Genomic DNA, 24391 nt, shown 5'->3' with positions numbered 1-24391 from the left:
CCCAATCACATGACCACAACCACCTATTCATGCCCACCCAGTCACATGACTGCCAAGCGATTCCACTGGGTCACATGCCCGCCCAGCCACTCCCACCCAATCACATGACCGCCAAGCCACACCCATAGAATAGGCCACGATGACAGAATAGGTTGTAAAAAAATTGAAACCCACCCCTGGCTACTATGTGATGTGGTGCTGGCTACCACCCTAGCTGACCTAGTTTTGGGACCAAGTTGGGAGCTCAATGGCAGGGGGAATGGGTCTGAAGGCCATATTTTGAGATACTACAGAGATTCCTTGTGTGTTGCAGTGCTTGGCCACTGCGAGAAGAGACGGTTAGACTAGAGGGGCCATTGTCAGTGTATTGAGAGTTCATGACTAGAAGAGACATGGAAACTGGGTCAGCCAAAGAGGGCTGTTTGGAAACAGAAAGTTTTTGCTGTGTGACCATCAAGGAGAGAGCAAGGAGCCTGGGCACGGCTTAGCTTTGTAGCTCTGAGTCTGTGCTGAGCTCTAAACTAGTCTGCTGCTCTGAACTGAAACTGAAACTGTTCTCTCCTCTGTCTGTGTTTGCTTACCACATTGGAAAACCTGCTTTTGGTATTGTATACTTATTTCATGTACTTTATTGTATATAAAGAGAAATTAATGAATCCTGCTGAATCAGTTACCTGTGTGTGCTTTCTGGATGGGATTGCTGCTGCTAACTCGGACAGCCATGATTTAACCCAATAAGGCATAGCTAGTCCACTGATTTAAAATGAAAGATCGGTTTCTTTTCCACTACATCAGGGGTGTCAAACTTGATTTCATTGCGGGCTGCATCAGGGTTGTGTTTGACCTCGGGGCCTGGTGGGTGTGGCTAGAATGGGTGTGGCCAGCTCTGTCTTTCATATCGGGGGCACCTGTAGTGGCCTGGGTGGGGCTGGGAAGATCCGAGATCCGTTTTCAGCTGCGGTGGCCTCCTGTAGCCCCCTGTCTACAAAAACAGAGCCCGGGAGGGCTGCACAGCCTACTGAGCTCCGTTTTTTCCGGCAGAGGTGGGTTCCTACCGGTTCACCCCAGTTCGGCTGAGTAGGTAGTAACGTGGCTGGCCACGCCCCCCGAAACAGTTCTATCGGCGCCGCCATAGGCAGCACCATCTTGTTTTTTGCTTCTGCGCATGCGCAGAAGCATTTTAACCTACTGCGCATGCGTGCATAGCGCGCATCAAGCATACACACACCTGAAGCGTATCCCTGAGTGAACCCGCAGTAGAAGAAGCTGGAACTCACCCCTGCACCGCGGGCTGGTCCTTCGCCGTTTCCAAGGCGGCCCAGCAGACCAGATCTAAGATACCCTGCGGGCCAGATCCAGCCCATGGGACTTGAGTTTGATACCCCTCCACTCCATGCTTAAATGACTAATGATAATCTTCGACAGTATTTCTTTCGAGAACGTAGCATTCCGTTTTCCAATTTGTCTCCATGGGATTCAGCTACATTTCCTTCTTAATGTGGAGAAATGACTACGTGAATGACTCTTACCAGTTAAGGCTTCTGTAGCATTCGTCATCCATTCTGCTTTTTTGTGTGCTCTCACACCCGGAGCCCTGCTGGCTGAGTGAAAGAGTTATTAAAAGGAATATTCAGCCAGGATGTGTGAGAACAACACAATTAAACGGGGGCCGTGCGGTACTTTAGATTCAGGGGGGGGGGAACCCCAAAAGGCACTTTTATAGCAGTGGACTTATATACCGCTTCATAGGCCTTTCAGGCCTCTCTAAGCGGTTTACAGAGAGTCAGCATATTGCCCCCAACAATCTGTGTCCTCATTTTACCCACCTCGGAAGGATGGAAGGCTGAGTCAACCCTGAGCCGGTGAGATTTGAACCGCTGACCTGCTGATCTAGCAGTAGCCTGCAGTGCTGCATTTAACCCACTGCGCCACCTTGGCTCTTTTCCACTTGTTTGGCTTTTCAAGAGAGCGGCTGCCGTTGCACAATTTCACACCTTGGTGTGTGTTCTATTTAAGGAGGTCCTTGTGTCCTTCTGATATTCCTTTGGATATCAAGTGCTGCACAAATGTAGAATTTAATGCTCTGCAGGATGGTGAGAAGACCAGTGGGGATAGGACTATTGATGTCGAGGAAGCTTCTGAGTCATCCAGGTAGAATTGTCTGGAAACTGAGCCATGGCAACTGGACTTCTTTTCTTGTTGGTTCAAGGCAGAACAATAAAATAACAGAGTTAGAAGGGACCTTGGAGGTCTTCTAGTACTACCCCCTGCTTAAGTAGGAAACCCTATAACATTTCAGACAAGTCACCGTCCAGTCTTTTCTTCAAAGTTTCCAGTGGTGGAGGACCCACAACTTCTGAGCCGAGGTGGCGCAGTGGTTAGGGTGCAGTACTGCAGGCCACTTCAGCTGACTGTTATCTGCAGTTCAGCGGTTCAAATCTCACCGGCTCAAGGTTGACTCAGCCTTCCATCCTTCCGAGGTGGGTAAAATGAGGACCCAGACTGTGGGGCGATATGCTGACTCTGTAAACCACTTAGAGAGGGCTGAAAGCTCTATGAAGCGGTATATAAGTCTAACTGCTATTGCTATTGCTATTCTGGAAGCAAACTGTTCCACTGATTAATTGTTCTAACAGTGAGGAAATTTCTCCTTAATTCTAGGTTGTGTCTCTCCTTGATTGGTTTCTATGCTTGTCCTGCCTTCAGGTGCTTTGGAGAATAGCTTGACTCCCTCTTCTTTGGGGCAGCCCCTGAGATATCGGAAGACTGCTATCATGTCTCCCCTGGTCCTTCTGTTCATTAAACTAGACATACCCAATTCCCGCAACTGTTCTTCGTATGTTTTAGCCCCCAGTCTCCTAAATATTCTTTGTTGCTCTTCTCTGCACTTGTCTCAACATTTTTTTGACATTGTGACAATCAAAACAACAACAACAACTACAACAACTACAACTACTACTACTACTACTACTACTACTACTACTACTACTACTACTACTACTACTACTATTTCTTCTTCTTCTCTTCTTCTTTCTTTCTTCTTCTTCTTCCTCCTCTCTTCCCCTTCCCTTCCCCTTCGTCCTCCTCCTCCTCCTCTTCTTCTTCCTCCTCCTCCTCCTCCTCCCCCCCACATACCACATACACCGTTGAACATGTGAACAAATTAGAATTTTCTGGCACAGAAAAATCAGACAATTCTTAGTTGCTAATAGCCGATTTGTAAGACTGCGAGAACATCCTCTAATAATTAGTCATTTAGTGCTGAAAGATTTGCCCATACATACATACATACATACACATACACATACACATACACACACACACACATACATACATACACATACACACATACACACACATACATACACACACATATACATACATATATACACATACACATATACATACATACATACACATACACATACACACATACATACACATACACATCTACATACATACATACATACATACACATACACACACACACACACATACACACACACACACACACACATACATACATACATATTGTATATATATATTCCATGAGTCACTTCTGAGAGGATTTTATCCCTGTAGGATGCCTTCTGAAAAATGAATCAATAAACAAGCCACAAAGTTGTTCTTTTTATAGAGCAAGTGCAGCTGCCCACACTCACACCTTGGGCAGACCCATTGAGCTACCTAGTTTGAGACTATCCATCCAGTACTAATAATAGCTATTTTCTGGCCAAAAATCTGTCTTAGTTCTTTCAACAATCTAGTTGGACGTAGGATTGGTTGTGCATCCGTGATTAATGTGTGAGGCGATTTCTACAAGGGAGAGTAACAGATCCAGAATACAGATAACAGATTAACAGAGTTGGAAGGGACCTTAAAGGTCATCTAGTCCAACCCACCCACCCCGCTCAAGCAGGAGACCCGATGCCATTTCTGACAGATGGCAGTCCAATCTCTTCTTGAAAGTCTCAAGTGATGAAGCCCCCACAACTTCCGAAGGCAACTTCTGTCCCATGGGTTGATTGTTCTCACGTCAGGAAATTTCTCCTCATTTCTAGTTTGAATCTCTCCTTGTTCAGTTTCCATCCATTATTCCTTGTCTGGCCTTCGGGTTCTTTGAAAAATAGCTTCACCCCTCCTCCTCTCTGTGGCAGCCCCTCAAATATTGGAAGACTGCTATCATGTCTCCCTTGGTCCTTCTTTTTACTAAACTAGCAATGCCCAGTTCCTGCAACTGTTCATCGTATGTTTTAGCCTCCAGTCCCCTAATCCTCTTGGTTGCTCTTCTCTGCACTCTTTCTAGAGTCTCCACGTCTTTTTTATAGTGTGGTGACCAAAACTGGATGCAGTACTCTAGGTGTGGTCTTACAGGTAGTCCCTGACTTACAACCGTTCGTTTAAGGTTCATCAAAGTTGCAACGGCACTCAAAGAAGGGACTTATGACCATTTTTCACACTAAGACTGTGCATCCCGCTGTTCACATGGACAAAATTTGAAGGTTTGGCAACTGGCTCATATTTATGACTGTTGCCCTGGGTCATGTCATCCTCTTTGGTGACCTTCTGACCAGCAAAGTCAATGGGGAAGCCAGATTCACTTAACGACCACGTTACTAATTGAATAACAGCAGTGGCCAGACTTAACAACTGTGGCAAGACAGATCGAGAAATGGGGGCAAAAATTGGGGGTGTGCATTCCGCGCATAATGTCGGCTGGAGTCGGATCTTAGATTACTGCAACTGGCTTAGGAGGGATGCATCTTATAGGGGAATGTGATTTATGACACAGATTAAGGGGAGAGAAGGAAGAGGGATAAAGTTCAGCAATAAATCAAACAAAGCATAGACTTGACTGCGAACAGATCTTGCCTATGATGCTACTAATAAAGGACTAGTTTTGTATTGAACTTTGGCTCGATACTCATGAATCAATTAGGGCATTTTTAAGAAACCTCACAGAACTCTTGTAAGTTGAGATCTACCTGGATTGCATTCTAAGCTCTGCACCGCCGCAACTCTTCTATGACAGAAATATCATAAGATCAACTGCTACAGGAAAATAATACAAAGTTTTTTGGTTATATTTAGGATGGAGAAATGATCACTCAATTACTGTGTCATTTCTGCAGTCATCCCGTTCCCTTGCTGTCTGCTCTATTCGGTAAACCCCTTTTTTTATTGAATTCTGTGAGTTTATAAGAATTTATTTTGACTGCTTCCTTTGGCAGCATTTGAAGTAGCTTCGGAATATATTTTTATCAACCCCGTGTGCAAGAGTCTGGAAATTTTAAGCTAGGTGTACGTGGCCTTTTTTGTTTCCCTTTCTCGTTTTATTGTACAAATATCAGTTTGTAAGGTGTGGAGACTCTAGAAAGAATGCAGAGAAGAGCAACAAAGACTGGAAGCTAAAACATAGAATCACGATCACGTGAAATATTAATACTACTTTATAATGACCTCGTAAGGCCACACTTGGAATACTGCATCCACTTTGTTCACCACGATGTAAAAAAAAAATGTTGAGATTGTGAAAGTTAAAGTCAGATATTAGCATATATTGTTCATATGTTCAAGGGTGTATGTGTGATGATGAAGAAGAAGAAGAGGAGGAGGAGGAGGAGAAGGAGGAAGGAGAAGGAGTAGCAGTAGCAGTAGTAGTTTTTGTTGCCACAATATCAAAAAGATGTTGATGTGAGTGCAGAGAAGAGCAACAAAGAATATTAGAAGACTGGAGGCTAAAACATAGGAAGAAGGGTTGCAGGAACTGGGAATGTCTAGTTTGATGAAAAGAAGGACTAGGGGAGACATGATAGCAATCTTCCAATATCTCAGGAGCTGCCACAAAGAAGAGGGAGTCAAGCTATTCTCCAAAGCACCTGAGGGTAGAACAAGAAGCAATGGGTGGAAACTAATCAAGGAGAGAAACAACTTAGAACCAAGGAGAAATTTCCTGACAATTAGAACAATTAATCAGTGGAACAACTCGCCTCCAGAAGTTCTGAATGTTCCAACACTGGAGGTTTTTGTGAAGAGACATTTGTCTGACATCGTACAGGGTTTCCTGCTTGAGCAGGGGGTTGGACGAGAAGATATTTAAAGTCCTTTCCAACTCTGTTGTTTGTTATTCTGTGAGATATTCAGTGGGCATGACCATGTACGGGTACATGGTCAACTTACAACAGTTCATTTAATGACCGTTCAACGTTACAATGGGAGAGAAAAAATTTTTTTCACATTTACGACCGTTGCAGTATCTCCAGGGATACTTTTGATCATCTCTGATCAAAATTCAGATGCTTGGTTCATATTTATGACGGTGGCATTGTCCCGGGATCACGTGATCCCCTTTTGCGACTTTCTCACAAGCAAAGTCCATGGGGAAGCCAGATTCACTTAACAACGGTGTTCCTAACTTAACCACTGCAGGGATTCACTTAACAAATGTGGCATGGAAGCTCGTAAAATGGAGCAAAATTCACAACAACTATGTCGCTTAGCAACGGAAACTTTGGGCTCAGGTCTGGTTATAAGTAGAGGACTACCTGTTGTTCTGACTGAGGCTTCCCAAGAGCATGAAGCAAACTCCTTGTCCCGACAAAAAACCCTTTTATTAATTGACTGTGAATTCTGCTCCTTCACATCCAGCAAAGTCTTTCCAGGGAGGATTTACAGTCACAGACCTTCTCTGGCTTGGAGAGCTGCCAGGCCGATATCTTGCTGAGAACTTGGCAAGGAGTCGCGGAGTCACGAATGAATTAAGTGAACTAATTGCCTCCTGCAAACTCCACTCCCCTTTCGCTCCTCTTTTATTTACTCTGGGAGGGGCCATTCACCGTCCACCTGTGGCCTTACTCCCAAGTCTACCCCTGTCCTTTAGCTAGTCCCTTTGTCTGGCAACTCTGCGCATGCACACACTGGGAACAGGCTCCAGCTGTTTGTCTGCCTTTCTGATGTCTGACTCTGAAGGAAGCTGATAGCTGGCATATGGCCCTGGCCCCCTCTCTGCCTCCGACGCAGAGCCCTCATCAGAGCCTTCCCCAGACTCCAGAACTGGCCCATGTTCCTCCCCAACCTCCTCACTGTCCGAATCTGCTGCCAGCTCCATTGGCCACTGGCGGGCCACAACACCTGTATTGTTGCACGAAGTAGCTTTATTTGTGTTTCTATTCCGGTTTTTCTTTTCCTTTTTCTACAGTTCCTTTTAAAGTTGACAATTTTATTCACATCAAGGAAGGAATTATTTCCCTGTGGTTTGACTTCAAAATCTCTGCTTTTCAAAAGACTAGTTGATGGTTAATCGCTCCTTTGCTTCAGTACTGACTTGGAACCGAGTAAGGTTAGAGTGATTCAGTGTTTGAAAAGGTGTTTCAAAAGCAAATAGAAATATGGAATGAGTCAGTGGCATACTGTTTCTACTTCTGTCTCTGGATTGTGCTCTCTTGCCTCCCATTTAATTATTGGCCTTTTCTTGCTGGGTACGGCTTGCTCCAACAATATTGCCAATTCGGTTAATTAAAGTTGGGATTAATGGCTTCTGATTAGACAACGTACAATTGAGAAATGGTTTAAGCAAACCTTTACAAGGGAAAAAAAAGGCAAATAGAAAGCTTGCCGTGTACGTATAAGGAATGTAGACGCGAAGAAGCTTAAGACGCTGAGCTTGTCGATCAGGAAGGTCGGCAGTTCGGCGGTTCGAATCCCTAGCGCCGCGAAACGTGAGCTGCCATTACTTGTCCCAGCTTCTGCCAAGTTCGAAAGCATGTAAAAATGCAAGTAGAAAAAATAGGGAACCACCTTTGGTGGGAAGGTACCAGCGTTCTGTGCGCCTTTGGCACTTAGTAATGCTGGCCACATGACCACGGAGACGTCTTCGGACAGCGCTGGCTCTTCGGCTTTGAAACGGAGATGAGCCCTGCCCCCTAGAGTCGGGAACAACTAGCACGCATGTGTGAATCGAACCTTTACCTTAAACTAATGCGGTGACTTTCAGAAGTTTTGGGGTATTTCCCTTCTCTCTCCTCTCCTCTCATATATCTTATCTTATCTTATCATCTTATCTTATCTTTTTATCATATCTCATATCTCTTCTCTCTTATATCCCATATCTCCTCTCTTCTCCTCTCCTCTTTCATTCCATTCCATTCACTCTTCTCTTCCCTTCCCTTCTCTCTTCTCTCTTCTCTCATATATCTTATCTTATCTCTCATATCTTATCCCATATCTCTTCTCTTCTCTCTTGAGTCATATCTCTTCTCCTCTCTTCTCTCCTCTTTCATTCCATTCCATTCACTCTTCCCTTCCCTTATTTTCTTCTCTCTTCTCTCATATATCTTATCTTATCTCTTTATCTTATCCCATATCTCTTCTCTCTTGTGTCATATCTGTTCTCCTCTCTTCTCTTCTCTCTTTCATTCCATTCCATTCCACCTCTTCTCTTCCCTTCCCTTCTCTCTTCCCTCATATATCTTATCTTATCTTATCATCTTATCTTATCTTATCTTATCTTGGAACTTGGATATTCATTGGCATCAGCAGCTGGGATAATGAGATAGTGTTTTTGTCTATAACCTTATCTATTTTGATTTCAGGAAATGAAGAAAAACCAGACTGGGGAACTGTACCTGTCTTTCTTTTTGGGGGCTCTGTATCATAAGGCAAGATTAGTATTTAGTGCTTGCACGAAATTGGATTCCATGGTGTTCTCTCAATAGATTTTCAAAGTGTTATTGGAAAGGTCAGCAAGTAAAATATTTCTGTCATTATGAAAGTTGAAGGACCATTAAATTGCAAGGGTTGAAGTCATAGCCACTTTTAAAAGCTTCCTCGAAACCTGGAGGACTGAAACAATATATGACTTTGGAGTCATCTTGGATTGCCAGTTAAAAACAGAATTTAGCCTACATGTCAGGAAGAAGTTAAGATCATTTTTCCTCCCTCCCTCCCTCCCTCCCTCCCTCCCTCCTCCCTCCTCCCTCCCTCCCTTTCTCCCTCCCTCCCTTCCTCCCTCCCTCCCTCCCTCCCATCCATCCATCCAACCATCCATTTCTTAACATTCTAAAGCAGGGGTCTCCAACCTTGGCAACTTTAGCCTGGCAGACTTCAACTCCCAGAATTCCCTAGCCAGCTTTGCTTTGACGTCCGCCAGGCTTAAAGTTCCCATGGTGGAGACCCCTGTTCTAAAGGTAACGGCAAAGTTTTCCCCCGTCCAGTCATGTCCTACTCTAGGGGTTCAGTGCTCATCTCTATTTCTTGGCCGAAGGAGCCAGAGACATTTCCTGGGGCCATGTGGCTAGCATGAGTACGTTCCGATATGCATTGAAACAGTGTTACCTTCCCACTGAAGTGATACCTATTTATCTACTCGCATTGCCTACTTCGAACTACTAGGTGGGCAGGAGCTGGAGCAAGGGAGTTCAACTTGTCACACGATGCTTGGGACTCAAACCCGGGCTGTCTGCTTTCCAGCTGACAAGGTCAATCTCTTTAATTGCTGTGCCAACACATCCCCCTTCATAATATTCTATATCTAAATAAATCATATTAGGGCTTACCAAAAACATCTGGTATAGCAATAGCAATAGCAGTAGACTTATATACTGCTTCATAGGGCTTTCAGCCCTCTTCTAAGCGGTTTACAGAGAGTCAGCATATTGCCCCCAACAATCTGGGTCCTCATTTTACCCACCTTGGAAGGATGGGAAGGCTGAGTCAACCCTGAGCCGGTGAGATTTGAACCGCTGGACTGCTGATCTAGCAGTAGCCTGCAGTGCTGCATTTAACCACTGCACCACCTTGGCTCTCATGGTATAAGCCATGAGATGTTATTTGCAAATCAAACAACTGTATAATATAATTTACTTTGATGATGTGACATCAGTAGTTTCCCTGAAAACATCTGTGGGCCTTAGTGGGATCTGGTTTATATACAACCTCCTCCTTCTCTTCCTTGTTATGGCCCACCAGCGGCCAGTGGAACTGGTGGCAGACTCAGAGAGTGAGGAGGTTGGGGAAGAACCTGGGGCAGTCCTGGAGTCTGGGGAAGGCTCTGATGTGGGCTCTGCATCAGAGGCAGAGAGGGGGCCAGGGCCGTCTGACAGCTATCAGGTGCCTTCGGAGTCAGAGATCAGTGGGGCAGAGGAACAGCTGGAGCCTGTTCCCAGTGTGCACATGTGCAGAGCTGCCAGGAGAAAAGAAGAGCTAAGGAACAAGGGCCAACTCAGGAGTAAAGGCACAGGTGGACGGTGAATGGCCCCTCCCATAGGGAATAAAGAAGAGAGGAGTTTGCAGGAGACAATTAGTTCAATTAATTAGTGTGAAGATTTGTTTGTGAACCTCAGAGAGTGTTTTCTTGTACAGAGTTGCATTTGGAAGATATCAACCTGGCAGCTCTCCAAGCCTGATAAGGTCTGTGGTTGTCAATTCACCCTTGAAAGGCTGTTTCGCCAGGACTTTGCTGGATGTGAATGAGAGGAATTCGCCTTAGCTTAATAAAAAGGGACTTTTGTCAAGGCAAGGAATCTGCTTGGTGTTTTTGTGATGCGTAGGTGAGAACACTCCTCCTCCTACACCTTTTATTCTGCCTGTTTGTATTTACTAAAACAAAGGTTAAACCTCACAGCCTTTTTGAAATCTAGCCAGTTAAATTTCTTTCAGCCAACTCTCACGGAGGTATGCATAATATGAAGTAAAAAACGAGCATCCTATTATCTATTGCTTACTCAATTCTTTTGAACTTAACTCTTTCAAGAAAAGGGGAAAAATAAAAGATTTGTTTAAAACTTTGATGCCCTGGAATCGTATTGTATTTCTCCTTGATATCACAGTAATGCTTTTTTACGATATTGTGGTTGACTAACCTTGAAAAGATAATGAATGGTAACGACAGGAACAATATCACGCTATTATGTACAACGGAACTGATCTATATGTGAGTGGAATGAGTCCATTCAGAAGGAAGCAGTGTCTGTGTGAATCTGATTGCTCATTATCCAGACTGATGATTGAAAGTTCTAGATCCAGCTGAACTCTACGCTTTGTAGCTGCAAAACATTAAAATCAAGTTGGAAGTGCTGGATGAGGCAAAGGCATCCAAAGGTCTTCTTTATCCAAGCATCTGGTTTCTGAACTCTGCGTTGGCGACAGGGAGGGCATCTGGCCAGGAAACACTGAGCTCCCATTCGGTTGCCCCAACTCCACCCCCAATGCAAGGGATTACGAAGCCATTAAAAGACCAATGGGCCGGTTTTGCCAAAATCAGAAGTAAAACCATTGGGAAATTTAATGGATTGAGGAAGAGACGAGACGAGAGCCAGGATTGCTGAACGAAAGGTTTATCGCAAAGAAACTATTTGCAGGCGATTCAGCACCATCCCTGCTTGACAGCTATTTAAACGAGCTGTTAGAGCAGGGATAGCCAATAGGCGCCCATCAGCTGTCTGGCAACTGATGACGCTGCGCCTCAACCAATCAGGGCGCCTCTAGCAGCTAGCAACAGGCGATGCTGCACCCCAGCCAATCAGGGGGCAGCCTGGCTTGTTGCTAGCTGCCTGGTCGTATGTCGAGGACTTTCCGAGTCCTCAACAGGAAACATGGGTACCTAACTGGGAGACCACTGGAGGTTTTTAAAAGAGATTGGACAGCCATTTGTCTAAAATGGTATAGGGCAGCGATGGCGAAACTTTTTGGGCTCGCGTGCCAAAAACGGGTGGAGCGCAGGAGGGTCGTGCGCAGGCGTACCGCACCCATAATGCAATGTGCGACCCTCCCCAGCGCGCATGCACCCATGACAGGTGCTCCCCACATTTTTTGCATGCTTTTTTCGCCCTCCTCAGGCTCCAGAGGCTTTATAGGAGCCCGAGGAGAGCGAAAACAGCCTCCCCCCCCCCCCCGAGGCCCTCTGGAGCGCAAAAAACCAGCCCTATGGGCAAACCGGAAGTTCAGGAATGGACTTCCGGTTTGCTCGTAGGGCCGGTTTAAGCCCTCCGGAGCCTTCAGGGACCTTCCGGAGGCTTCCCTGAAGGCTCTAGAGGACAAAAAATGACCCAACAGACTAACCGGACGTCCGTTCCTGAACTTCTGGTTTGCCCGTAGGGCCAGTTTTTTGCACTCTGGAGGCTTCAGGGAAGCTCCTGAAGCCTCTAGATGGCCTCCAGGGGGGCAAAGGAGGCAGTTTTCACCCTCCCCAGGCTCGTAGAAAGCCTCTGGAGCCTGGGGAGAGTGAAAAATGGCTTTAAAAAAGGCTGAACTCAGCTGGCCAGTACATGCATGCGGTTCCACCACAAAACCGCGTTCGACTAAACCGCGCTCGACTAAACCGCCTAGCTGACGTCATCAAGAGGGTGACAACAGCGCGGAGACAGAAGCACGCTGTAAACGCTAAGCCTAAAATTAACCCCTAAACCTAAACCTAACCCCCCTAAACCTAATCCTAAACCTAACCCTAACCCTTAACCTAACCCTAAACCTAACCCTAAACCTAACCCTTAACCTAACCCTAAACCTAATCCTAACCCTTAACCTAACCCTAAACCCAACCCTAACCCTTAACCTAACCTTAACCCTAACCCTAACCCTAACCCTTAATCTAACCCTAAACCTAACCCTAAACCTAACCCTTACCTTAAGTTGAATCGGCTTGCTTTCAAAGCGCTATTTAAAGCGCCCTTCTTTCTCCGCGCTGGCTGTTGTCGCCCTGTTGATGACATCAGCGACGCGGTTTAATTGGGCACGGCTTAGTCGAGCGCGGTTTTGACGCGCTCGACTAAGCCGTGCCCGAATATCAATGATGCATGCGTGCATCATTGATATTCATATTCATGTGTGCCATAGGTTTGCCATCCTGGGTATAGGGTCTCCTGCTTGAGCAGTGGGTTGGACTAGAAGACCTCCAAGGCCCCTTTCTACTCTGTTATTCTGTTATACCTTCTTTTGGGATGGATGGTTCTGTTCTTTTCCCCTCTTAGTCACAAACCAGATTCTTCTTTTTTTTTTTTTACTTGTGTTTTTACCCTTGTTATTTTGAGTTAGGAACTATTATATAATTGAACTAAGCATGTGTTTTGGCAGCTTGATGGATCAGCCCGGATTGTGATCATCTGTGCGTCTGCACAGATAAAGATAAATTCCCATTGAAACATGCTTTGGGATGATTGAACGTGAAGGAATATCAAGATACAGTTTCCTTTCGTCTCACTGTTGACTTGTAATTGTCAAAGGAAGAATGAAATGGAAAAAGGTAGAATTTGATATTTTGTGCCTCTGGGAGAACCTTGTGCTTTAGGACAGAGATGCCCAACCTTTCCTGTTCTGCGGACCGGCGGGAGGGGAGAGGTGTGGGTTCAGCGCAAGTGGCCAGCAAGCATGCACACGTCCCTGCCCCTCACACAAGTGGAGCGGTCATGCACGTATTTGCTGCTGTTTACGCAAGTGGGCATGCCATGCACGTGTGCTTGCTCACTCACTGTTTCCGCGGCCCACTTGCAAACACCTCACAGCCCATTATTGGGGCTGCGCCCCAAAAGTTTAAGACCTCTACTTTAGAAGGTAAGCCTCATGTTCAATCCCAAACTATTGCTGATGTAATGTTTCTGCAAAAGTTCTTAAAATTCCAGCAGCACTTGAGAAGTGATAGAAATTCAGTTTATATTAAAAACAAAGAGTACAATCACCATGTGCTTTACTGCTCAACTATAGAACTGTAACAGGAAACTACTCAGAACAGAAGATAATAGAATGTATATACCATAGGTCCAAACTGCCATCTACTGGCTGAAAACTACTCCAGTTGTTGCGTAGGATCACATGTTTATAAAAATGATAAAAAGCAGGATATAAATAAAGTAAAATAAAATGCATTTTAGAAAGGATATGATGGTCAAGTGTACCAAATCCACAGAGTTCTCTAGTAGATATTTTGTAGATAACAATAACCTGCTGTAGGTTAATCCAATTACCTCTTTGGAGATAGTCAATATAATTGCAGGTAGTCCTCGCATTACGACCACAGTTGAGCCCAATTTTTTTGTTGCTAAGGGAATTTTGCCTAATGAAACAATCGTTTGTGTCACAGTTGTGAAGTGAATCCCTGCAGTTGTTAAGTGAAACAGTTATTTCAATTATTACAGTCATGAAACGAACTGTTGTAAGTTGAGGACTACTTGTACTTGCAGATTCGTATTGTGTCAACGAAGTGTCAACCCTGAAGCTGACCTGACTGAGGCCGTTTTGAGACTTCAGTGTTGACACATTGGAGCTGAAGGATAGGGAGGGGGGGAATAGAGATAGTTGGGGTATTATGGTCAAAACAAAATACTTTCTCTTGGGAATCAAGGACATTCCTGCAGGTGTCCAGAAGGAGGGTTCTCATGTCACCTAGCATCTGGACTGTATCCTGATTGGGCCATGTGACTGGTTGTTTTGGGAAAGTGTCAAACTTTTACTTTTAATTAGGTGAAAACCGCAGGAACATTTAGAGTCGGTTTTCACCAGCCCGTGCCAATATGGCGCATCCTACGCCAGAAGCTTATTCTTTGACGAATCTACCTGCCTCAAGAGTTTTGTTTGCTATGAGTACGTTACTTGGAAGCCTGACACAAAGCACTTGGTCATCCTAGTTTTAACACAGGTCAGTCTGTGCGTTTCAGTAATCTCCTGACCAAGTTTGAATAGGTACTCACAGGGAGCTGCTTGGCGGTGAGTAACCTTTGTTTTGCTTCTCCGCTTTTATTTTGAACTCTGTTTAAAAATCCCTCTTGTGCGTAGGAGGAAATTGTGATTCACCTCTGCATGAAGTTGGCCTTTACAGGAGTTATTAACGGTAGACAATCCTTTTGATTCCTCCCCGTTTTGTGTTAACACCATGTTAGCGGCGTTACTGCTTTTTCATTTATTACCCTGTGCCGTCCATTGATAAAGACAATTTGGTTATTGCCATGAAAGCTTGTTGACCTTCAGTGTAACAATGGACGGATGGAGATTATCCAAGCCTGGGTATTAGGAATTATTCATGCTGTACTACTGAGCAATTTCCTTACCTCATGCTGTGGGTAAGAACTTTGGGTTAAGGAACGGGATGTACCAGTAGAAGAGAATACGGTATTTGTATCTCATGTTTGAACTATACGGTTCTTGGACAGCTCTGGACTTGGTGGTTTTCTTGCAGACATTTCATTACCAAACTAGGTAACATCATCAGTGCACTGCCAAAGGTGCCGGACAAAAGGCAACTGGACTTCCTTGGAAGGCGTTTCGTTCCTCATCCAAGAAGCTTCTTCAGTTCTGACTAGATGGTGGGGAATGGAAGGATTGATACTCATTGCAGATGGCTGGTCATTTGCATCCTTTTTAGAGAGTCATTGAGGCCCCTTGGATGTTTATCTCTGTCCTCAGGATCCCTTGAGTGGTGCAAATGGGTGTGGAGCCTTCTTGGAACTGCTGAAAGGACTCCTGTGTTGTAGACCGGAGATAGATGATGTTGTATCCCCCCCCCCCACCTCTGTTGATTTCTGTTCAATTTTGACACGGATGGTTTCTTTGACCCTTCTTTCAAATAAGTGGTATTGATATTGATATTGATCTGTGTGCAGGGGTTTTCTGAATAGAGAAAGTGCTTGACTTACGACCATCAGCGAGCCCAAAATTTGCATGGCTAAGCGAGACATTTGTAAGTTTTGCCCCATTTTACCACTTTTCTTGCCGCATTTGTCAAGCGAATCGCTGCACTTGTTAAGTTAGTAACACAGTGGTTAAGCGAATCTGCTTCTCCAGTGGTGGGATTCAAATTTTTTTTACTACCCGTTCTTTGGTGGGCGTGGCATGGCTTGGTGGGCGTGGCTTGGTGGGAGTGACAGGGGAAGGATACTGCAAAATCCCTATTCCCTCCCCAAAATCTGGGGCTAACCAGAGGTGGTATTTGCTGGTTCCCCGGATTACTCAAAATTTCCACTACCGGTTCTCCAGAACTGGTCGGAACCTTCTGAATACCATTTGCACTAATCAGGTGACCCTGAGGACAGAGATAAACCTCCAACTGGCCTCAATGACTCTATAGGTAAAGTTTCCCCTCGCACATATGTACTAGTTGCTCCTGACTCTAGGGGGACGGTGCTCACCTCCGTTTCAAAGCCGAAGAGCCAGCGCTGTCCAAAGATGTCTCCGTGGTCATGTGGCCCGCATGACTCAATGTCCAAGGCACACGGAACGCTGTTTCCTTCCCACCAAAGGTGGTCCCTATTTTTCCACTTGCATTTTTACCTACTTTCAAACTGCTAGGTTGGCAGAAGCTGGAACCAGTAATGGGAGCTCACTCTGTTATGCGGCGCTAGGGATTTGAATTGCCGACCTTTCTGATCGACAAGCTCAGCGTCTTAGCCACTGAGCCGCCGCATCCAGGGCCGGATTTTCCTATAGGCTAACTAGGCTTCAGCCTAGGGCCTCAAGATCAAGAGGGGCCTACATTCAAATTGTTAGCAAAATTAAAAATTACACTATTCTAAAAACAGTGAACACTAAAACACTGAACCGAAAAGAAGGAGAAATTCTACGCATAGACTAATAAACAAACATAAAAATGTATTGGTTAAGATCGTTCCAGTGCCGCGGCAGTTGGGGAGCCCGCCCACGTTCCCGGCACTGGCGGTCGGGCGAGAGGCGCGGCCGCTCCCAGTAGCCGCCCCGTCGACGCAGAGCCCACCAGCGGCCAGGCAGGTGAGGGCGAGGGCACCGAGCCGGGCAGCTGAGCGCAGCAGGGGAGGTGGCTGGCCTCGCTGCCTTTGCCGCAGAGCAGAGCCGCCCTCCATCGGGAGGCCAGCTATATATATTGATATATATTGATATATATCACAGTAATGATGTATTTTATTGTCTCTCATGTAATTTACAAACTTAAAAATGGGAGGTGAAAGGGCCTCATAAGTGGAATAGCCTAGGGCCTCTTTTCATCTACATCCGGCACTGGCCACATCCCTGCAATGACTCAATAAAAGGATGCAAATGACCAGCCGTCTGCAAGGAGTAAATCCTTCCATTTCTTACCATCCAGTCAGAGCTGAAGAAGCTTCCTGGATGAGAAGCAAAACATCTTCAAAAAAAAACCCCAAAGAGACAGATTTTTGAAAAACCACCTTTGGGATAACCATGACCTGGATGACTGAGAATCTCCATAGACATTCTCATGGTTAGAGCTTTCTGATTCTACTGCTCTAAGCCTGATTCTGGAACGCTGGGATTTTCTTATTCCAAACCACTCTGGATTAGCAACCCTCTTTGTCCTTCTTTTCCTATTAGTGCCAGTGTGAACTGCTCGGCCAAAGTGACACAATACTTTTCTTGCAAAGAATTCATAATTATTGTTCTCAATAGCGTGAAAGAAGTAATGGAAGGGGACGTTCAGTGAAGCCTTGAGCCAAAAATTTATGCAGTTAAGTTGGCATACTATAATTCCCCAATGGAGCTTAGACGAAAATTCCTGTCAGAGTGCTGAGTTTGTTATTCTAACTTGCGGTAACACTATTTAATAAAACTGTGGGGTTTTTTTCATTTGAAAGTTATGTATGTATGTATGTATGTATGTATGTATGTATGCATGCATGCATGCATGCATGCATGTATGTTTGTTTAAGTGTTATGTCAAAGCACCTGGTATGCTCAAATACGGGAGGGAGCATACTATTTCCTTGGCTCAGCTGATAAGGGAGGAGAGCTTGTGGCTTTGAGGCTAATACAACTGCCTAACATGTAGCAATAGCAATAGCAATAGCAGTTAGACTTATATACTGTTTCATAGGGCTTTCATCCCTCTCTAAGCGGTTTACAGAGTCAGCATATCACCCCCACAGTCTGGGTCCTCATTTTACCCACCTCGGAAGGATGGAAGGCTGAGTCAACCCTGAGCCAGTGAGATTCGAACCGCTGAACTGCAGATAACAGTCAGCTGAAGTGGCTGCAGTACAGCACTCTAACCACTGCGCCACCTCGGCTCCTTAACTTAATCATTTCCTTGGCTCAGCTGATAAGGGAGGAGAGCTTGTGACTTTGAGGCTAACACAACTGCCTAACATGTAAAAACAGCCCAGGTTCGAATCCCAGTAAGGGTATGGCTAGCTGATGAGAGCTAAATAGCTTGAAATAGATCTATACTAGCCTCCCTTTATTTATTTATCAGCACAAACGCAACACACACACACACACACACACACACACCCTTTTTCCATTGGAGTGCCCAAAGTACATGCGCCTGAACCCCTGAACCCTCGAAATGCAATTTGTGCATCCCTCTGTGCAGGCGCCCCACCCACCCGTGCATGACTCCCTGCTCAGCCACACGAATATGCCCGCCATCCCCCACATGTGTCCCACACATGTGACCCCTGCGCATGCGTGCACTAACACACACACACCCGCACGATCCCGTGCATGCACAGCAGAGACCCAAAGACTATTTGGCTGATTGGAGGTGCACATGTATGCGTGGTAGAGCTGAGCTGGGGTGACGGCTTGCGTACCATCAGAGTGGGCCACCTCTGACATGAATGCCATAGGTTCGCCATCACGGATATATAAAATACAAAAAAAAAGCAAAGAAAAGGATTTGGAGAAAGGGGGATTAACAAAGCAAAAAAAAAAACCCCAACAACCCCAAAATAAGGTATCTCAATAGAGATAAAAACCTTTAAATCAATGACATTGAGCCGAAATTGAACATAACATCAGCTGGAGGCATTTGCTAAGCGGTGTCCCAATTTTGAAAATAGAGAATTTTCCTTACTATTCATTTCCCTACCACCATCATGTTCTTCTGGTCGTGGATTTGACCTCCAGTGGTCAAATTTGGATACCACAGTTATCCAAAACCCTGGTAGAGTTACTCTACTGTAGGTTCTTGGTAATGTAAGGATGCGTTGCTATCATCTCCTTTACTACAGATCATAGAACTTGAGGAAGGCAGAGTGAGTATATATTGCCTAGGCAACAGAATCATTTCTCCAGTATTTAAAAAAAAAACCAGAGAGTAGTACGCCGGTGTGATATATTTGGATTCAATCTACTGATTCAAGGCACAATGAGAATTGCTACAGGAAAGGACTCCTCCATGGTTACTAACTGGGGGAAAAAAGTGATCTTTAAAAAGAAGGAAGAATCTTGAGAAGGATCTGACCGAATTTGAAACATGAAGATCACTTATTAGGTTTCTGTATAAATTGTTAGGAATGTGGTGGCTCAGTAGCTAAGATGTTGAATCCGTTGACCAGAAAGGTCAGCAGTTCGGCAGTTCGAATCCCTAGCGCCGCATAATGGAGTGAGCTCCCGTTACTTGTCCCAGCTTCTGCCAGCCTAGCAGTTCGAAAGCATGTAAAAAATGCAAGTAGAAAAATAGGAAACCACCTTTGGTGGGAAGGGAACAGCGTTCCGTGTGCCTTTGGTGTTTAGTCATGCCGGCCACATGATCACGGAGACGTCTTCGGACAGTGCTGGCTCTTTGGCTTTGAAATGGAGATGAGCACCGCCCCCTAGAGTCGGGAATGACTAGCATACATGTGTGACAGGAACCTTTACTTTTACCTTTACCTTGTAAATTGATACTAAATTAAAATACACAAATGAAATAAAAAAACCCTGCAAAATGAAATGGATGGAAAACTTCAGAGTGGTCCCCGGTGGATCAATGGGATATTTATGGAAAAAGTCGATAATATATACTCTAAGCCGTAATTGATATAAAATGTTTTATAGATGGTACATAAAGTCACTCGATGATTGCCGAGATCATCATATTACGATAAATGCTGGAGGCCCTAATAATAAAGAAGGGACATTACAATGCTTACGTAAAATAATAATAATGATGAAGAACAAATGCATACAAAGCTAGAATTGAGAAGATGGCCACTGAAAGCAAATGTCATCTCTGCAAAGAAACATGGGACTATCGGTTCCACCACAAATCCGCGGTAGACTAAAGCGCGCTCGACGAAAGCGCGTACGTGACAATAGCAATAGCAGTAGACTTATATACCGCTTCATAGGCCTTTCAGGCCTCTCTAAGCGGTTTACAGAGAGTCAGCATATTGCCCCCAACAATCTGGGTCCTCATTTTACCCACCTCGGAAGGATGGAAGGCTGAGTCAACCCTGAGCCAGTGAGATTTGAACCGCTGACCTGCTGATCTAGCAGTAGCCTGCAGTGCTGCTTTTAACCACTGCGCCACCTTGACGTCATCACAGCACGACGAAAACGGCACGCTGTGAGCGGTAAATTTAAAATTAAAGCGAAAACCTTACCCTAACCCCCCCAAACCTAACCCTAACCCTAAGCCTAACCCTAAACCTAACCCTAAACCTAACACTAAACCTAACGCTTAACGTAACTCTAACCCTAACCCTTAACCTAACCCTAACCCTAAACCTAAACCTAACCCTTACCTTTATGTGAATCGGCTTGCTTTAATTTAATTTTAATTTTAATTTAATTTATTTTTAATTTTATTTGTCGCGCTGCTGCTGATGTCACGTACGCGCTTTGATCGGGCGCGCTTTAGTGGACCGCAGTTTTGACGGGTCACGGGGACTATCTACCATAGTTAGCTGCAAGAAGAAAAAAAAACACTGCATAGACTGAGTACCAACAACACAATGGCAAAGTAGCAACAAGGATGCTTCAGAAGGTCTGCAAGAAATACTATTTTCCTTCAAGCAAGAACTGATGGGGACCACAAAATAGAGTCATGGAAAACGAACAAGCTAAAAGGCTCTGGAACATTAGAATTTCAAAAATACAGCACCCCAGATTTAATTGCCAATAAGGAAGATTAAAAAAACAAAACTCTGAACATAACAGAATTACAGAGTTGGAAGGGACCTTGTAGGTCATCTAGTCCAACCCCCGACCCAAGCAGGAGGCCTGACACCATTCCTGACAGATGGCAGTCCAGTCTCTTCTTGAAAGCTTCCCAGGATGGAGGACCCACAACTTCTGAAGGCAACTTCTGTTCCATGGGTTGATTGTTCTCACTGTTAGAAAATTTCTCCTTATTTCCAGGTTGAATCTCTCCTTGATCAGTTTCCATCTATCTGGACAGTGGATGTGGCACAAAAAGTTTTGTACGCCGAACCGGCAGTAATGCCAGCAGCAACATATCCCGGAACCCCAAGTTGTACTAACAAACTTTTTTTTTTTAATCTGGAACTAGTCTCCAGCTTGTTTTATCAGTTTAGGAAGGTTAAAAGCTAATAAATCTGAACATCATTTTAAAAGAGAGGAAATAAATCAATTTAAAATACCAGGTAACTACGTTAGTTAACATATAACAAAACCGATGTTATTTGCCCCTCCAAGGTCCCTTCCAACTCTTACTATTCTCTATTTCAGTACCAAGGATCCTGCATTTTTCAATCCTGAGCTGCAGATATTCTCCTTTATAAGTTTGTGGTGGCTCAGTGCGTAAGACACTGAGTTTGTCTATCAGAAAGGTTGGCAGTACGGCGGTGCGAATCCCTAGCACCACGTAGCGGAGTGAGCTCCCATTCCTTGTCCCAGCTTCTGCCAACCTAGCAGTTCGAAGGCGCGTAAAAAATGCAAGTAGAAAAATAGGAACCACCTTTGGTGGGAAGGGAACAGCGTTCTGTGCGCCTTCGATGTTGAGTCATGCTGGCCACATGATCACGGAGACGTCTTCGGACAGCGCTGGCTCTTTGGCTGTGAAACAGAGATGAGCACCGCCCCCTAGAGTCGGGAACAACTAGCACATATGCGCAAAGGGAACATTTACCTTTGCTAAAGGAACAGCTCCCCTCAAAGATTTGCCCAACCAGAAGTGCAGCAGTAAGGAAGAAAGAAGTTTTCACTGTCAGATGAAACCAAGTGCCTTTAGCTTGCCAGCGTGAATGTTCTTGACTCTGAAATCCTTAGATGAAAGGGAGGGAAAGAAAACACCAAAGTTTGAGTAAAAGAGAAAGACGGTGAGTCAATCCATTGTCAGCCCTCACTCGACCTTTCTTTTGTAGCGGGGGCTGGGAGGGAGAGAAGAGAAATTCTTCTCTTCCTGTTCGAAGTGCTTTTAAATTTAGAAATTACAATTAATCTCTCTTCCCCATCCCTCCATGTTTTATGCATGAGGAGTAGTATGTGTAAGCAGCTTTAAGGAGGAACACAAATCCAGAGTGAAAGGGAGGGGGTTGCATTTTGTGTCATTTTTGGTATCTGATCCACTTAATCTCTCTTTTTTCTTATTTCCCTCCCTCCCCGCCTCAAAACACCTTTGGTAGTTCTTACCTCATTTCATTTATTAGATTTATAGGCCGCCCAATCCCGGTGGACTCCGGGCGGCTTACACAGAACAAGAAAGAAAACAAACAAAATAAAAATAAAAATAAATTAAAAATCCCCCAACACGAATACGTTCTGCTTGGGGCTGGACCCTACATAATAAGGTCAACAGCCCCGGGCCTGCCGGAACAGCCAGGTCTTAACAGCTTTTCTGAAGGCCATGAGGGTGGGTGAGGTCCGGACCTCTGGGGGTATCTGATTCCACAGGGTCGGAGCAGCCACAGAGAAGGCTCTCCTCCGAGGCCCCGCCAGCCGACACTGTCCGGTTGACGGCGTCCTAAGGAGACCCACCCTGTGGGATCTTATCGGCCGTTGGGAGGTATGTGGCAGTAGGCGGTCTCGCAAATACGCTGGTCCTGAGCCATGTAGGGCTTTAAAGGTAATGACCAACACCTTGAATTGCGTTCGGAGACCAATTGGCAGCCAGTGCAGCTCGCGGAGGATAGGTGTAATATGGGTGTATCTCGGTACATCCAATATTGCTCGCACGGCTGCATTCTGGACTAGCTGTAGTCTCCGAACGCTTTTCAGGGGTAGCCCCATGTAGAGCGAATTGCAATAATCCAACCTCACAGAAATAAAATACTTTTTTTTAAAAAGTGACAACTAAGGAAAGGAACAACAAGCAAAATAGGTCAAAATAGTGGGAAGATCTACTCTCTATCTTGCTTTCTTGAGGCGATCCTGTCAGGGGTGGGATTGAAATTTTTTAGCAAGGGGTTCTCCGCCCGGTTGCTGGGTGGATGTGGGCATGGGGGGCATGGTCTGTACTACGACAGTGGTGGTGGGAATTTTTGCCCTCCCCAGGTTCCGGAGGCTTTCGTCAAGCCTCCGGGAGCGCGAAAACGGCCTCCCACAGGCTCCGGAGGCCAGAAACAGACCCGTTTCCGTACTTCCAGAACTTCTGGGAAGGCCCATTTTTCGCCTTCCCAGAGCCTCTGCACAGGCCTCACACTTACCTGGCATGATGAAAGGGCCACATGGAGATTCCTGGGAGGGGCAGGGTAGGGCCAGTCCTTCCAACTATCAGTTCAGTGACCCAGATGCAAAATTAGCATCTGTTCCGCCCGAATCAGTCTGAACTGGCTGAATTCCACCCCTGTGATGGTTATGTGTTCTGTCTCCCCTTCTCCGCTCATTAACAAACGGCAGGCAGACAAACTTAAAAGGAACTCTCTTTATCAGTTCTCGGCTCAGACTGGCTGCGAGCCCAAAAATAACATAAATAAAGTCTCTGACGAGATTACAGAATTCCAAACAAAAACTCTCACAAGCAATGCACTTCTCCAAGTGTATCTTAGAATCAGGGTTACAGAAACAAAGCACTTCTCCAAGTGTATCTTACATAAACCACGACCAATGATCAATCAATGTTGAACGAACCAAGGAACGTTGACTCCTGCAACCAGGGCGTGGCACCATCCGTCCTTTTATCCCCAGAATATGCCCCTAACAAGCCCCAGCTGCATAGTTAATCGTGCATCCCGAAAAGACTCACAGAAGACTGCTGCTGAGTCACAACAGTTATGGTAGTAGTAAATCAGCCAGTGTTCTCTTGGCTGCTTCAGATTTTTTGGGACTTGGGATTTCTAAAATTTCTAGAGGGTTTGAGAGGAACTGGCTAGAAGTTCTGAGTATTGTCCCAATCTATCTGGATGATTCAGTGTAGAATTACAGGTAGACCTCAATTTACAATCACAATTGAGACATACAATCACAGCGCGTCGTTAAGAACAAACCCATCAGGACTAGATCCAGCAGTCCATCTGCAATTAAAAGAAAAAGGCCACTTTTTTGGAGACAGCAAAATCCACAATTATGACAGAGAGGACCACTAGTTAGAAAGTGGGGTCAAAGAGGCCATCTATGTCAAAATTGAACAGCCCTCTCTCAACAGAAAAGGAGAGATAGGACATCATCCATCTCCAGTGTACACCACAGTCCTTTCAACAGTTCCAAGAAGGCTCCTCACCCATTTGGACCACTCAGGTGACCCTGAGGACAGAGATAAACCTCCAGGTGGCCTTAACAACTTTCTAAAAGGATGCAAATGACCAGCTGTCTGGAA

The 24391-nt window shown here is 45.2% G+C and overlaps 1 protein-coding gene across 9 annotated transcripts in view; it reads left to right on the top strand.

The window, feature by feature from the left end:
- The window catches only part of DLG2 (discs large MAGUK scaffold protein 2), a 1057900-nt gene that overhangs the window by 547284 nt on the left and 486225 nt on the right, over positions 1 to 24391 (top strand). The window lies entirely within an intron of this gene.

Source organism: Thamnophis sirtalis, unplaced genomic scaffold (genome assembly GCF_051295495.1).
Source record: "Thamnophis sirtalis isolate CommonGarterSnake01/CBP01778 unplaced genomic scaffold, rThaSir2_p1.2 scaffold_8, whole genome shotgun sequence".
Lineage (NCBI taxonomy): Eukaryota > Metazoa > Chordata > Lepidosauria > Squamata > Natricidae > Thamnophis > Thamnophis sirtalis.
This window is presented reverse-complemented; position numbering and strand designations above follow the sequence as displayed.